Consider the following 12,500-nt stretch of genomic DNA (forward strand, 5'->3'; position numbering starts at 1 on the left):
TAAATACATAAATCTGTGAGTCTTTTCCTTCTTCTCTTCTTCTTATTCTTCATCATTAGCCTTCTCCTGCTCTTCCTTCTTTTCCTCCTGCACAACAACACTTTATGCTGCTAAAAATACTACAACAACGACGGCAACAAGCGTAACCACAGCAACAAAAACACTACATACTTGTTTACAATGTCACACGCTTGTTTACAACGACACAGTGGGGAGTTCGACTAGATAAACAACAATAACATCAACGATGACGACAACAACAACAAAGACGACGACAACAACATCACCATAATCCCCACCACCACACCACCAATACCACAACCGCCCCCAACAACAACAACTTCTCCCACTACAACACACAAACACGTACATACATTACTAGCAGCAAAATTCGCCATGACTCAAGCAGGAGGAGTAAATCATCAATAATAATACGAGTACACTATTATTTATCCCTCGGTTGCTTGAACTAACCCTCCCTCTCGTTCACGTTCCCAGCACATGCACATTCATCATTCGCCTGCCGAGGAATGCTGCATCGGTTGACTAGCGCAGCGGACACAACCTCAGCAATCTCAGTTTGTTCCCTTGCCAGTAGAATATTCCCAGGTGACAGATGACGCTTCACAGGACAACCATTTCTGCATTTATTCAGATTCTAATCCCCCTGCGTGTGTGTGTGTGTGTGTGTGTGTGTGTATGTGTGTGTGTGTGGATCCAGTGTGTATGTGTGTGTGATATGGGATCCAGTTCTATGTCAAAACGATCATCTTCATTTTTGGAGTTTATGGCGCCTGACTTTTTTTTTTTTTTCTTGGGGTGGAGAGGAGGAATCGTTTATATATATATATATATATATATATATATATATATATATATATATATATATATATATATATATATATATATATATATATATATATATATATATATATATATATATATATATATATATATATATATATATATATATATATATATATATATATATATATATATATATATATATATATATATATATATATATATATATGACTCTCTCTCTCTCTCTCTCTTTTGTTTACATCCTTACTGTCTCCACGTCAAGCACACAAAGGCACTTTCTTCTGCGGTAACCTATTTCGTGCTGCCACCAACACCAACACTCTTAGTCTATCGCGGTGTTTCTTAAACTGCGGTGATAACACACTCCCTGGGGATGCTGAGATCAATTTTAGCGGTGTTGGTTAATGCAGCATGTATTGCGGGAATACAGAGGTATAGAAGGGATACGTTTTGACAAGAGTATACATTTTTTTCTTTTTTTATTTGATAAACTTTAACCTTATTTTCAACAGTGGTAATGCAACAGTAGTCAATGTTACCAAATATCAGCCAGAGTTAAGTGGTGCTGGAGTGCCTATGTAGACCTCCTCATGTTTTCCTCCACCCACCATCTCAAGACCTTTTTTTTTTTTACAGATTGTCTTTGTTTGCTATTTTTCTTTTCTTTTTCTTTTTTCACTCCAGCACATCCAGAAGTCTCCAGCGGGATCAGCAGTGTTTTATGAGCTGCACCAACACTCCAGAGACAAACCCATCATTTTCAGCCCAGAACCTGCCGTCCATCCGTGCGACGTTCACCTCTCAGGTAAATTGGATTACCTCAGGAAAAAAAAAGACAGTACGAAATTCATGAGGTATTTTAAGAGGCTGGTTTTAATCGGTGAAAATCCCCAAAACTTTTACCAATAAATAAAATAAATAGCACCAGGTTGAGTCGTGCCATCTACTCCTCCACTACCTCCTCCTCTTCCTCTTCCCCCTCACTGAAAAGAAAATTATCGAATTTGTAAGTGAATTCCATTAAAATCCAGCTCAGAGTCGTAACGAGACCCTGCCAGGTTGATGCTTCCCACTTGTGGTAACCTGCTTGTCCTGAAGGCGAGGCGAGGGCTTACCTGTCCACCGCGAGGAAGGGACGCTTGCCTCTCTGCTTGTCTCCCTTCATGACTGCCAACCTGCCCGCCTGCCTGCACCCGTTACGCTGCAGCTTTTAAAACAAGAAATCTGTCTCAGCACCAAAGACAGGACCAGAAGGCAAGGTGGCGTTTTACCGTAAGTCAGTCGGTGTTATGCCCACCAAGCATCAGACACAGGACGTAGTGTGTGGACGTGTAGGGGAGTGACTGTCCTGAGCTGACTCCCCGCGCCGTGCCATCGCCCCTAAATGTTGATGAGGACAAGACAAGAAGCTTCCCACGTCAAATTTGTGCAACATAATGAATACAAACAAAGGTCTCGTCCTGAGCCATCCGCGGGCCGGTTTGCTTGGCGTGTCCTGCGACTCCCAGGGAAAGGTCAGGGATAATATTCTGTCCCGAGCACCACCACCACCACCACCACGACCACCACCACCACCACGACCACCACCACCACCACCACCACGACCACCACCACCACCATCACCAGCAAGTAGCATTTGAAGCGTCCGCGTCTTGATGGGATTTTTCCCCAACCAATGAGTCTTGACGGGAAGAACCGCACCTTTGCCAGAGTGATAGACTAAGTGTTCTTAGCCATTTCGGTTTCTCGGAATGACTATTTCAAAACTTCGCAAAGATGACTACTAGTATTCTTGAAGATTTTTTTTCTCACTGATGATGCAGGATCCTTGTTAAACTATAACTTTTTTCCACGGGTGATGTAGAAACTACCCATACTGTTCCTTCATAATGATCATTTTCAAACGCAGCAAAAATGAGCAGAATTCTCAAGGATAATGTTTTCGTTGACGAAGTAGAGTCCTTATTAAACTTTCAGTAGAATCACGAAAACGCCCGTAATCTTACCCGCTTTGTTCTTTCAATTTCACTATTTTCAGACGCTGCAGAGATGATTTGTAAGATTCCCAAGGATCTTATTTTCCCACAAGTGATGCAGAGTCCTTGTTAAACTATCACCAGATCCACAAAAACGTCGTTGAAATCGCCCTTATCCTCAAGTGCTTTGTTCACTCATCATTATTTTCAAACGCCACAAAGATCAGTAGGTTTCTCAAGGATAATTTTTTTCCATGGATAATTGTTGTTCAAGCGTTTAGGTGCTATCATTGCTTAAATACTCTAATAATGATGATAGGTCGATAGATTACAAGTAGTAGACATGGACGATACGATTCAGGCCCGATTCACACTATGCGGTTGGTTATCTTCGTTTTCTTATGCAAACTATTCTTACGAAGAAGTCAACAGGGCTGTTCATATGACACGTTTTCTTTCATCGCTTGTGTTTCGCACGGCTTTCACTCATGTGTGTCTGTTACGGTTGGATGAGATCTCTGGAAATCTAAGACGAATTATACGAGATTTGCCCGGTGTAAGCGTAGTGACTTCTTGCAGTTTCTCTGATGTTTTTATGTTCGTCTCATGCACACTAGCATTACAGGAACTTCATGTGTAATTATATACTACTCTTATGGATTTGTATAATTTCTGATATGCGTTATGTGTTGGGTACTATAATAAGTATTCTTTGCAAATTTGTCAACAAATTAACTAAGTACATTGATACACGCGTAACTGAACCGCTATTTAGAGAAGGAAAGGAAAACAAAAGAGAGCATTGCACCAATTTCAGAAACAGAAAACGAGATTAACAGACAAACAAGAGTAAAATAGAAATAGACCTGAGGAGAGGCAGATTTTAAAGACTCTGCAAAGACACTCTCTGCAACCAGAACCAGAACGTTATACAAGTTTTGCAAAGAAAGAGAGAACAAGAGGAACAGATACACAGGATCAAAAGAAACAGACTTGAAGAGAGACAGATGCACTCTCCGCAATCAGAACCAGAACACTGGACAAGTTTTAAAAAGAGAAAACAAGAGAAACAAGAACACAAGACCAAAAGAAACAAACTAAAGGAAAGGCAGATGCAAAGATGAAGAAACAGATGTCAGTACTCTCTCCACAACCAGATACCAGAACCAGACGAGGCAGCGCAGACGGGAAGCTAAGGATCTTTACCCTTGTGTTCTCTGACCTGGCATGACAACTGCGGCTCTCCACCACATCAACAGCCACCTCTCGCTGGGCTGTCAGGCTGCTGTGAGTTACGACGCACGCCACACACTAAAATGCAGCAACATTGTGCATACAAAACCATCAGTAGTTTATTTATTGCTACCATTTTTTTTTTTCTCTCTCTCTGTTTCTCCATCTGGGCCTTCCCATCACGGATATGTTACTGGTGCACATATGCGTGCAGCCAACATCTATCCGTCTAATTTTATAGAGGTTTAAAAGAGGATTAGATAAATGTATGGATGAAGACCATAGTTGGATATACTGTAGGTGTGTTTCATGCACGGACTGCCACGTGTAGGCCTGACGGCTTCTTGCAGCTTCCCTTTTTTTTTTCTTATGTTCTTGTGTTCTTATCTATCCATCTATCTATCTATCTATCTACTTATCTGTCTATCTGATATGAGGGAGAATGACAGATGAACGCATACAAATTCGTGCAGTTTCTAAGATTTAACGCTGATTTTTATCTTTCATTTATTTATGTATTCCAGTGAGGCGTGTCTGGAGCGCCTGTCGCATGACATACGTAAATGTAAGAAACATGATAAATTGAGCATTACCATTTTCTCTCAGCAATCACTTGACTGCACTCACGTAGGCTACTACCATAACCTGAGCATGATTGTTTAGGACTTGTGCTCGGTATTAAAATTATATTGGTGTTTTCTTAAAATGTCGCGTCAATCAATTAACCTATTTATCTATCAATCAATTAACTTATCTATCTGTCTATCTATCTGTTTATCTATCTGTTTATTTGTCTAACTATCTCCTATATACACGTACACGCTTCATCCTCATTATCTTTCATGCTTTCCAATATTCCCTTTTTTTTTCCGAGATAAGCAGCTCCCTCCACCAGTCTCTATTCACAGCAGTAGCCCAAAGTCCTTAACAAAGTCCCTCACAGGCGTAATTTAATCCCAACCAGCCTCTGTTAAGCTCTAGAAACCTTACTGATGCCAAGCTATCTATAAGTCCAACAGCCCTCACTAATTACTAAAAGCCACCTAATTACTAGTGAATCCCTGACACTCTTTACTAAATCCTCGTCAGTCTTATATCCTCTGCACCTCAACCTAAGCCCCTAACAATCTGAATTATCCTCAACAACTTTAAAGTCCCCAGCAGCCCTTACTTATCCTTAACAACCCCTCTAAAGTCCCAACAGCATCTATGGCTTTACCTAACGGCAATATAACTGGAAAAAGGTCCAGTGACCAAGTCCCCAACAACCAAAACTTATTTACAACAGCTCCCTAAAAAGCCAGCCGTTATTTATTTAATTTTTTTTCATGTAAGAGGGGAACTTACCATTAACGTCAAAACAACAACAACAAAACTATATAGAAAATGCTTACTGAAGGTGTCAATCCCTTAATAAGACAGACTGAAATGAAGTCTAGTCCCCAAAGTCCCTACTCAGACCCTAACAGTCCTAAAATAACCATTACGTAGACTCCCCCCACAGCTCTGACTCAGACCACAGCATCCAATGGACTCCTTAGCCACACCAACTAATACTCAGACACCACACACGCTGACGAAGACAAGACACCATTCACACACAGACACCATAATAACAGAGAAGAAGAAGAAGAAAAAAAAAAAGGAACTGGTAATGAAGTCTTGACATAAATAAACATAGAGAGAGAGAGAGAGAGAGAGAGAGAGAGAGAGAGAGAGAGAGAGAGAGAGAGAGAGAGAGAGAGAGAGAGAGAAGAAAAAAAAAGATCGTATAGCATAAAAAAGGAGCCTGACAGTATTACAGGTTACGAGAATATCAAGAACGCAGTATGTCTGTGTCTGTCTGTCTGAGTATGTGTCTAATACGGTCAGGGTTACGAGTAGACGAGTAAGTGAGTGAGTGAGTGAGGCAGCTTTTGTGTGGAGAGGTGAGCTTGAGAGAGAGAGAGAGAGAGAGAGAGAGAGAGAGAGAGAGAGAGAGAGAGAGAGAGAGAGAGAGAGAAAAGTGAAGGTTTGATCTCCCGGTTAGTGCGAAATTAAGGGTGTCGCTCTCAATCAGGTGATAGAGATTGAGGTCAACTCCGAGGAAGACATTTAAAGAAAGCTACCCATGTTAAAACTGCAATGCTCTCGCTATAATTTCACTTCGTTGAGTTTTAAAGACGAGGGAAAAGTGAGCAAGCTATTCTGATCTCTTTTTTTTTTTTTTTTCTTAATGTTTAGTACGATGAATAATGGGAGTAAATGAGAGGAAGTTATTTAAAGAAAGCTACTCGAGTTTGAAATTGTTCAGTAGTGTTTGCGTCTTGATTTCACCTCGTTGAGTTTAAAGGTAAAGGGAAAAGTGAGGAAAGTGTGTTGGTTTTTTTTTAAATGTTTAGTATCGTGAACATGGGAGGACTGCACAGACACACACACACACACACTCAATACACATATTTGGGGTTACAGCGAATTGAAATTGTGGGAAGAAAGAAGAGTGAGTGATATGATAACTGCCACTTTGTGTGTGTGTGTGTGTGTGTGTGTGTGTGAGTAACAAAGACTACCCTCCCTTTCCCCCCAATCTCCTCCCCTCCCTACCCCTCCCCCGCCCTCCTTCTTCCTGCCCTAAGGTGACACGACTTATACATTAAATATACTTTTGTGTTTAGCTGTTTTCCCTCTTCTGCTAACACTCATTTTTACTTATTATCTTGTCTCCGTTACTGCTGCGATATGCTATCATTTACATTCTCTTTCTCTCTCTCTCTCTCTCTCTCTCTCTCTCTCTCTCTCTCTCTCTCTCTCTCTCTCTCTCTCTCTCTCTCTCTCTCTCTCTCTCTCATGTACATCACTAAAAATAAGAAAAAATGTAAGGATAGATATATGAAAATACCGAATCATGGGAAGGGTTTGGTTTGGTAAGCAACAGCAACAAGAGTAACAACAACAACAACAACAACAAAAACAACAACAACAACAACAAGCACCAAATATGCAGGCAACCACAAGCATTTGAGTCCAGACACACACACACACACACACACACACACACACACACACACACACACACACACACACACACACACACACACACCACCACCACCACCGCCACCACGACCAGCACCACCACCACCACTTCTAACCCTCGCTCCCTCCGTGCAGTCTCTACTCCACGCAAGATAAGGAAATAAAAACATTCCCAGACATTTCTTTCCCCCTCCTGTTTTACTGTACACTGAGCTGCTGTACTGATAATAACAATGGTGACCCAACGCTATTGCCTCTTCTACAGCATCTTTTCGTTTACTGGCTGGTCTGTTCGCACTTCTCCTTTGCCTCTTCCCCCCCCCCTTTTTTTAATATTTCATTCTATATATCTTCCCGTCTTCTACGTATAATTATTTTTTTTTTCTTCTTTATCTTCTTGATCCGGTAGATTCGAGAGCTGTAGTTCATTAGTTTACTAGTCTGTCCCCACTCCTTCCTTTCCCATGATTATTTTTTTGTTATCTCTCAGTTCATATATCTTCTGTCTTTTACGTATATCATATTCTTTTTTTCTTTGTCTTCATGATGAGATGCATTTAAGAGCCGTAGTTCTCTGGCTTACTGCTCTGTTCCCGATCCTTTCCTATTCTTTCTATCTGCCAGTCCATATTTCTTCAGTCTCCTACATACTCGTCCCTCATCCTCTTGGTCAGATGTTTGCAAGAGCGGTATTTCCTCTGTTATCGTGTTGTCTTCTCTGCGGCGCTCCCACTTCTTCTTTTCTTAACCTTTCATTATATCTTCGTATACAGTATTTTTTTTCTTTATCCTCCTGTTCAAACCGTATTAAAGAGCTGTATTTCTTCTCTTTTCGTGCCGTTTTCCATGAGGTGCCTTGGTGTAGGTGTGGGGGAGGTACCGCAAGAATTCGGCAGTCTAGTGGCTATGACTTACCTGTTTATTAAGGAAGAGTTTAACACGGGAGCCTTGAGAGTAAAATTATACGGCATTATAACCCCACCGCACTGTAATGATAGTCACTCCACCCTGTTAATGTTCTTAATGACAAAACTACTCAACTACTTAGTGTAATGTGATAATGTAATAATGGTGGTCGTGACACCTCGTTAGTGACTAGGTGTTAGTATAGCTATTGTCGTCACTGCCTACAGAGGAAGGTTAGGTTAGGTTGGTTCGGTGAGATTAGGTTAGGCGTCATTAAGTTGATTTATGTAATTCTGTATCATGTTATGTTAGGTTGAGTTAGGGAAAAGAATACGTTTAAAAAAAAACAGGTCAATGCTTAATGATGAAAAGAAAATTAGAAAACAAAAAAACAAAAATACATAATGTAAACCGAACGAAACCCAGTGACAACAACAACAACAACAACAACAACAACAACAAAACCAAAAAAACTAAAACCAAAACTAAACTTTCAGTTTTAGCTTCGCTTTTCACTTTATTATTTTTTTTCAAACAAAACAGTTCACATCATCAAGCAAACCTTAAATGAAAAAAAAAGTCAATAAAATAAACCATACACAATAAACCCACGTGTCTTCAACCAGTTCATCTTTTGAGAATATCAGAAACACAGAAAAGAACCAACAATATAGATAGACGCAGGGAAAGAAGAAAACACATAATATTGAGAAATACAGAAAAGGAAGAACAAAACGAATAATACTGATAGATATGGAAAGGGGGAAAACAAAACAAATAACAGACAGACGCAGAGGGAAAGAACAATACAACAACCTGCACTTTACCTTCCCTGGCGCGGCGCTACGTGAGGTCATGGCAGGGCGTCCCAGTGTGTCCCAGGCCATCCCGGCAGTCCCGCCCTGCATGTTCTGAAGGAGCCGCGGCGGGTCACTGAAGGACACGAGGACGAGGCCGAGACCAAAGACCTGAGAAGGGGAGGGAAGGTGGAGCGGAGGAATGCAGATGAGAGAGAGAGAGAGAGAGAGAGGAGAGAGAGAGAGAGAGAGAGAGAGAGAGAGAGAGAGAGAGGAGAGAGAGAGAGAGAGAGAGAGAGAGAGAGAGAGAGAGAGAGAGAAACACACACACACACACACACACACACAGACACACACACAGCACAGCACATACAACATACAATCATTAAAGTCAAGAACCCCGAGAGTGGCCTGACAGGCATCACATAAAATACAGTTGCTTCCTAATAATTTCCCTGTTGCGTGTGTGAGTGTGTGTGTGTGTGTGTCCTTTACCTTTCCCTTGCCTAACCTCTCCTCAGCTCCCATTCCGCGTTCCATCACCCCCGGCATACCACACCTAATGACAAACGATAAGACCGACTCTCCCTCAGCATGCATCTATTCACATTCTCTTGTACTGCAACAGCGAGCAAGAGGACAAGGAGGAAGAGACAAGGAGGAAAAGATGCAAAAAAGATAACTTGATGAAGGAAGTGTGTTACGTATTCAGACAGGGGCGGGCAGTGAGAGGAAGACTGGAAATGGATGAGTGGAGTGATGAAAACTAGAAAGGAAATGAAATGAATAACGGGAAAGAGGAAGAAAGGGAAAAGTGCTGAAGGAGAGTAAGGAATGAAAAGGGAATGGTAATGAAGATCAGGAGAAGATGGAGAGAAGGGAGCAAGGGAGATGAAAGAGCAGGTGATGGTGATAGTGGAGGAGAAGGAGGAGGAGGAGGGAGGAGGAGGAGGGAGACAGTATGCAGGAAAGGGAAGAGCAAGTCAGAGAGAGAGAGAGGAGGAGAGAGAGAGAGAGAGAGAGAGAGAGAGAGAGAGAGAGAGAGAGAGAGAGGAGAGAGAGAGAAGGGGGGGGGAGGAAAGGAGTAACAGGATGGAGAGGTCAATGAATATCTTCTTTCTCTCTCTCTCTCTCTCTCTCTCTCTCTCTCTCTCTCTCTCTCTCTCTCTCTCTCTCTCTCTCTCTCTCTGCTCATTAATGTTCTCAGAGAATTTTTACTTATGCGGGCTTGTCTCTTGTGATGACAGTCTGGTGGAGGGAGACAGGGAGGGACGAAGGAAGGGAGGAAGAGAAGGAAATGCGGAAGTAATGAAGGAGAAGAGACGAACATAAAGTAGCGAGGTCCTTGAATTGTGGGAAACGAGAAGCCTGAGGGGCGGAGGGGCGGAGTGGAGGGATGGAAGGGTGGTGGAGGCCCAGTCGGAGAGGAATGGAGGCAGATGAACCAGGAAGGTGGATAGAGGGAATGAGGAAGGTGGATGAAGGAGAGAATGTGTGGCGTGCAAGACAACGAAGAAAATTAGCATGATGATGATAAGAAGTGTGTGTGTGTGTGTGTGTGTGTGTGTGTGTGTGTGTGTGTGTGTGTGTGTGTGTGTGTGTGTGTGTGTGTGTGTGTGTGTGTGTGTGTGTGTGTGTGTGTGTGTGTGTGTGTGTGTGTGTGCTTGTTCATCTTAGGGACGTTGTTCTTGTTTTTATTATCTCTTATCATTAATCGCCATCATCATCATCATGAGTCTCCATATGTCGCGTGTCTCAAGAAATGAACAAAGGCTGAGGGCTGGGCGCTCCTCTCCTGGGAACTTGGTATTTCCCACGAGACAAGGTTGAGACGGAAAGTGTATTTTTTTCTCTCCATTTTCTATTTTCTTTTAGTTTTGTAGTGTATAGTCCTTTACTGCTGGCTTTTGCTTTTTTTCGGTCTATTTTAAATGCTGCCTTGAACGTGAGGGAATACTGAGCATTTAAAGTTATGATTATCATTCCTCATATTGTCATTATTAACATCATCATCATAAATATAGTAAACATTGTTGTTATTATTGTAATTGTCGTTGTTGCTGTTATTAATTTCACTATCAGCATCATCGTCATCACCATTATGGTCATCAGTTTTCCACAACATTCAAGTAAGAATGTCTGGCCAGGGGAGGGAGAGGGGGGGAAGGGCATAGCTACACCCAGCAGGAGCCAGCAGCGGGGACGCACCGCGCCGGGAGACACAGCAGTACATGTCACGCAGATAAAAGTTGAGCCGTGGCTGCAGCACCTGTCAATTACGTGGGCGTTGGTGGCGATCGGCGGCGTGCCATCACGTGCTGGGCAGCTTCGTGTATGGCCCTGCCTTGTCCGGAAGGGGCGCCGCGCCAAGGCTGCGCGGAACGCACCAAGGACTCCCCGACTTGTGGCCGCGACGCCACAACGGTCCGATGCCAAGTATGGAGGTACACCACCACCGCGATGGCGCCGGCCGGCGGGGGCTGGTGCCGCACCTTACGAAAAAGCTCCGCGTGCCGCTGCGAGGATTGCACTTAGTTTTCCCGCTTTAAGTGAGTCAGCTGACCCCGCCACGCCACGCAACGCCAGGAGTACACACGATCCTGTCCCTGGCGTCCTCTGTCGGTATCCTCTGGCAGGTTGGGGGAGTCATACAAATTACCCTCGTAACATTCTTACAACCCAGACGGTCATCATCGTCATTCCAAGGTGGAACATCAATTCCTGAAAATCATGATGAAAATAGATCTGTCGTCACAACAAAGCCCTCCCCTCCCAAGCTCTTCCGGGCCCAGCCGTCACCCATCGCACGCGTGCATCGCTGGTAACTGGGGAGGCAGAAGACCTCTGTCCCTCTTCCGGCAGTTGCTGCTCCAGCCAGTGAAAGGCAGATCACTTTCCCGTTAAGCATCTGCTCAACAAGCGGCTCCTCTGCCCGCCGCACCACCTGGAGGGAGACAAACTAAGCACGCACAGGCAGGCGTGCAGACACGCGTGACGGGACACGAGTGTTCCTTCACCAACCAGCGGGGCCTGCCAGGATCAAGACGCAGGGAGGCAACTCAAGGGCCACAAACATTTTGTGGCACCAAGTGACGTCAGTTCCCGGCAAGCTGCGCCGCCCCGCGGTGACTTGGCGCAGCGCCGCCACAAACACTCCTGGGCATTCCTGAAGAGTACAGGGTGACCGCACTCCACCACAACCAAGTGATTAACCTTGCAAACACTAACCATCCATCACAACCAAGTGATTAACCTTGCAAACACTAACCATCACTGCCTGCCGCCACGTGAACTCTTTCGCCAGGATACGAAACCTCACACGTGACAGGAAACTAAGATGTCAGCGGGAAGCAATTTGCTCCTGTCTGGTGACCTCCACGTGCCGCTTCAATGAAAAAAGAAAAGAAACTGACCGAGACACTGGATTGTTCTTTTTTTTTTTTAAAGTCTCGTGTTATTTTACCAGGATGAGTGAAACGGCGGCGAAAGACAGGGGCGACAGGGATCAGCTGACACAGGTGGCACGAGGGGGCGTGTTGGCAAGATTGCCGGGAGAGTTGCAGCGCACGCTAATACTCAAAAATTAATATCAGGCGAGCGAAAAATGGTGGTAATGGGGGTGCAGTGTATGATGCGGAACATAATGATGATGATGACGATGATGTTTCTAATGCCCCACACATCATCATACCTGCAACATACAAAACAGAGCGGCGTCATTAAAGTTTCACGCCGCCTGCCCTGCCTCAGC

The 12,500-nt window shown here is 43.6% G+C and overlaps 1 long non-coding RNA gene across 1 annotated transcript in view; it reads right to left on the bottom strand.

Annotated features, from left to right (window-relative positions):
* LOC135090369 (uncharacterized) overlaps positions 1-12,500 on the bottom strand; it is an 86,077-nt gene that overhangs the window by 70,199 nt on the left and 3,378 nt on the right. The window contains exon 2 of the long non-coding RNA XR_010261898.1: positions 8,780-8,920. This is a non-coding gene — a long non-coding RNA (uncharacterized LOC135090369). The remainder of the gene's footprint in view (positions 1-8,779; positions 8,921-12,500) is intronic.

Source organism: Scylla paramamosain, chromosome 3 (assembly GCF_035594125.1).
Source record: "Scylla paramamosain isolate STU-SP2022 chromosome 3, ASM3559412v1, whole genome shotgun sequence".
NCBI lineage: Eukaryota > Metazoa > Arthropoda > Malacostraca > Decapoda > Portunidae > Scylla > Scylla paramamosain.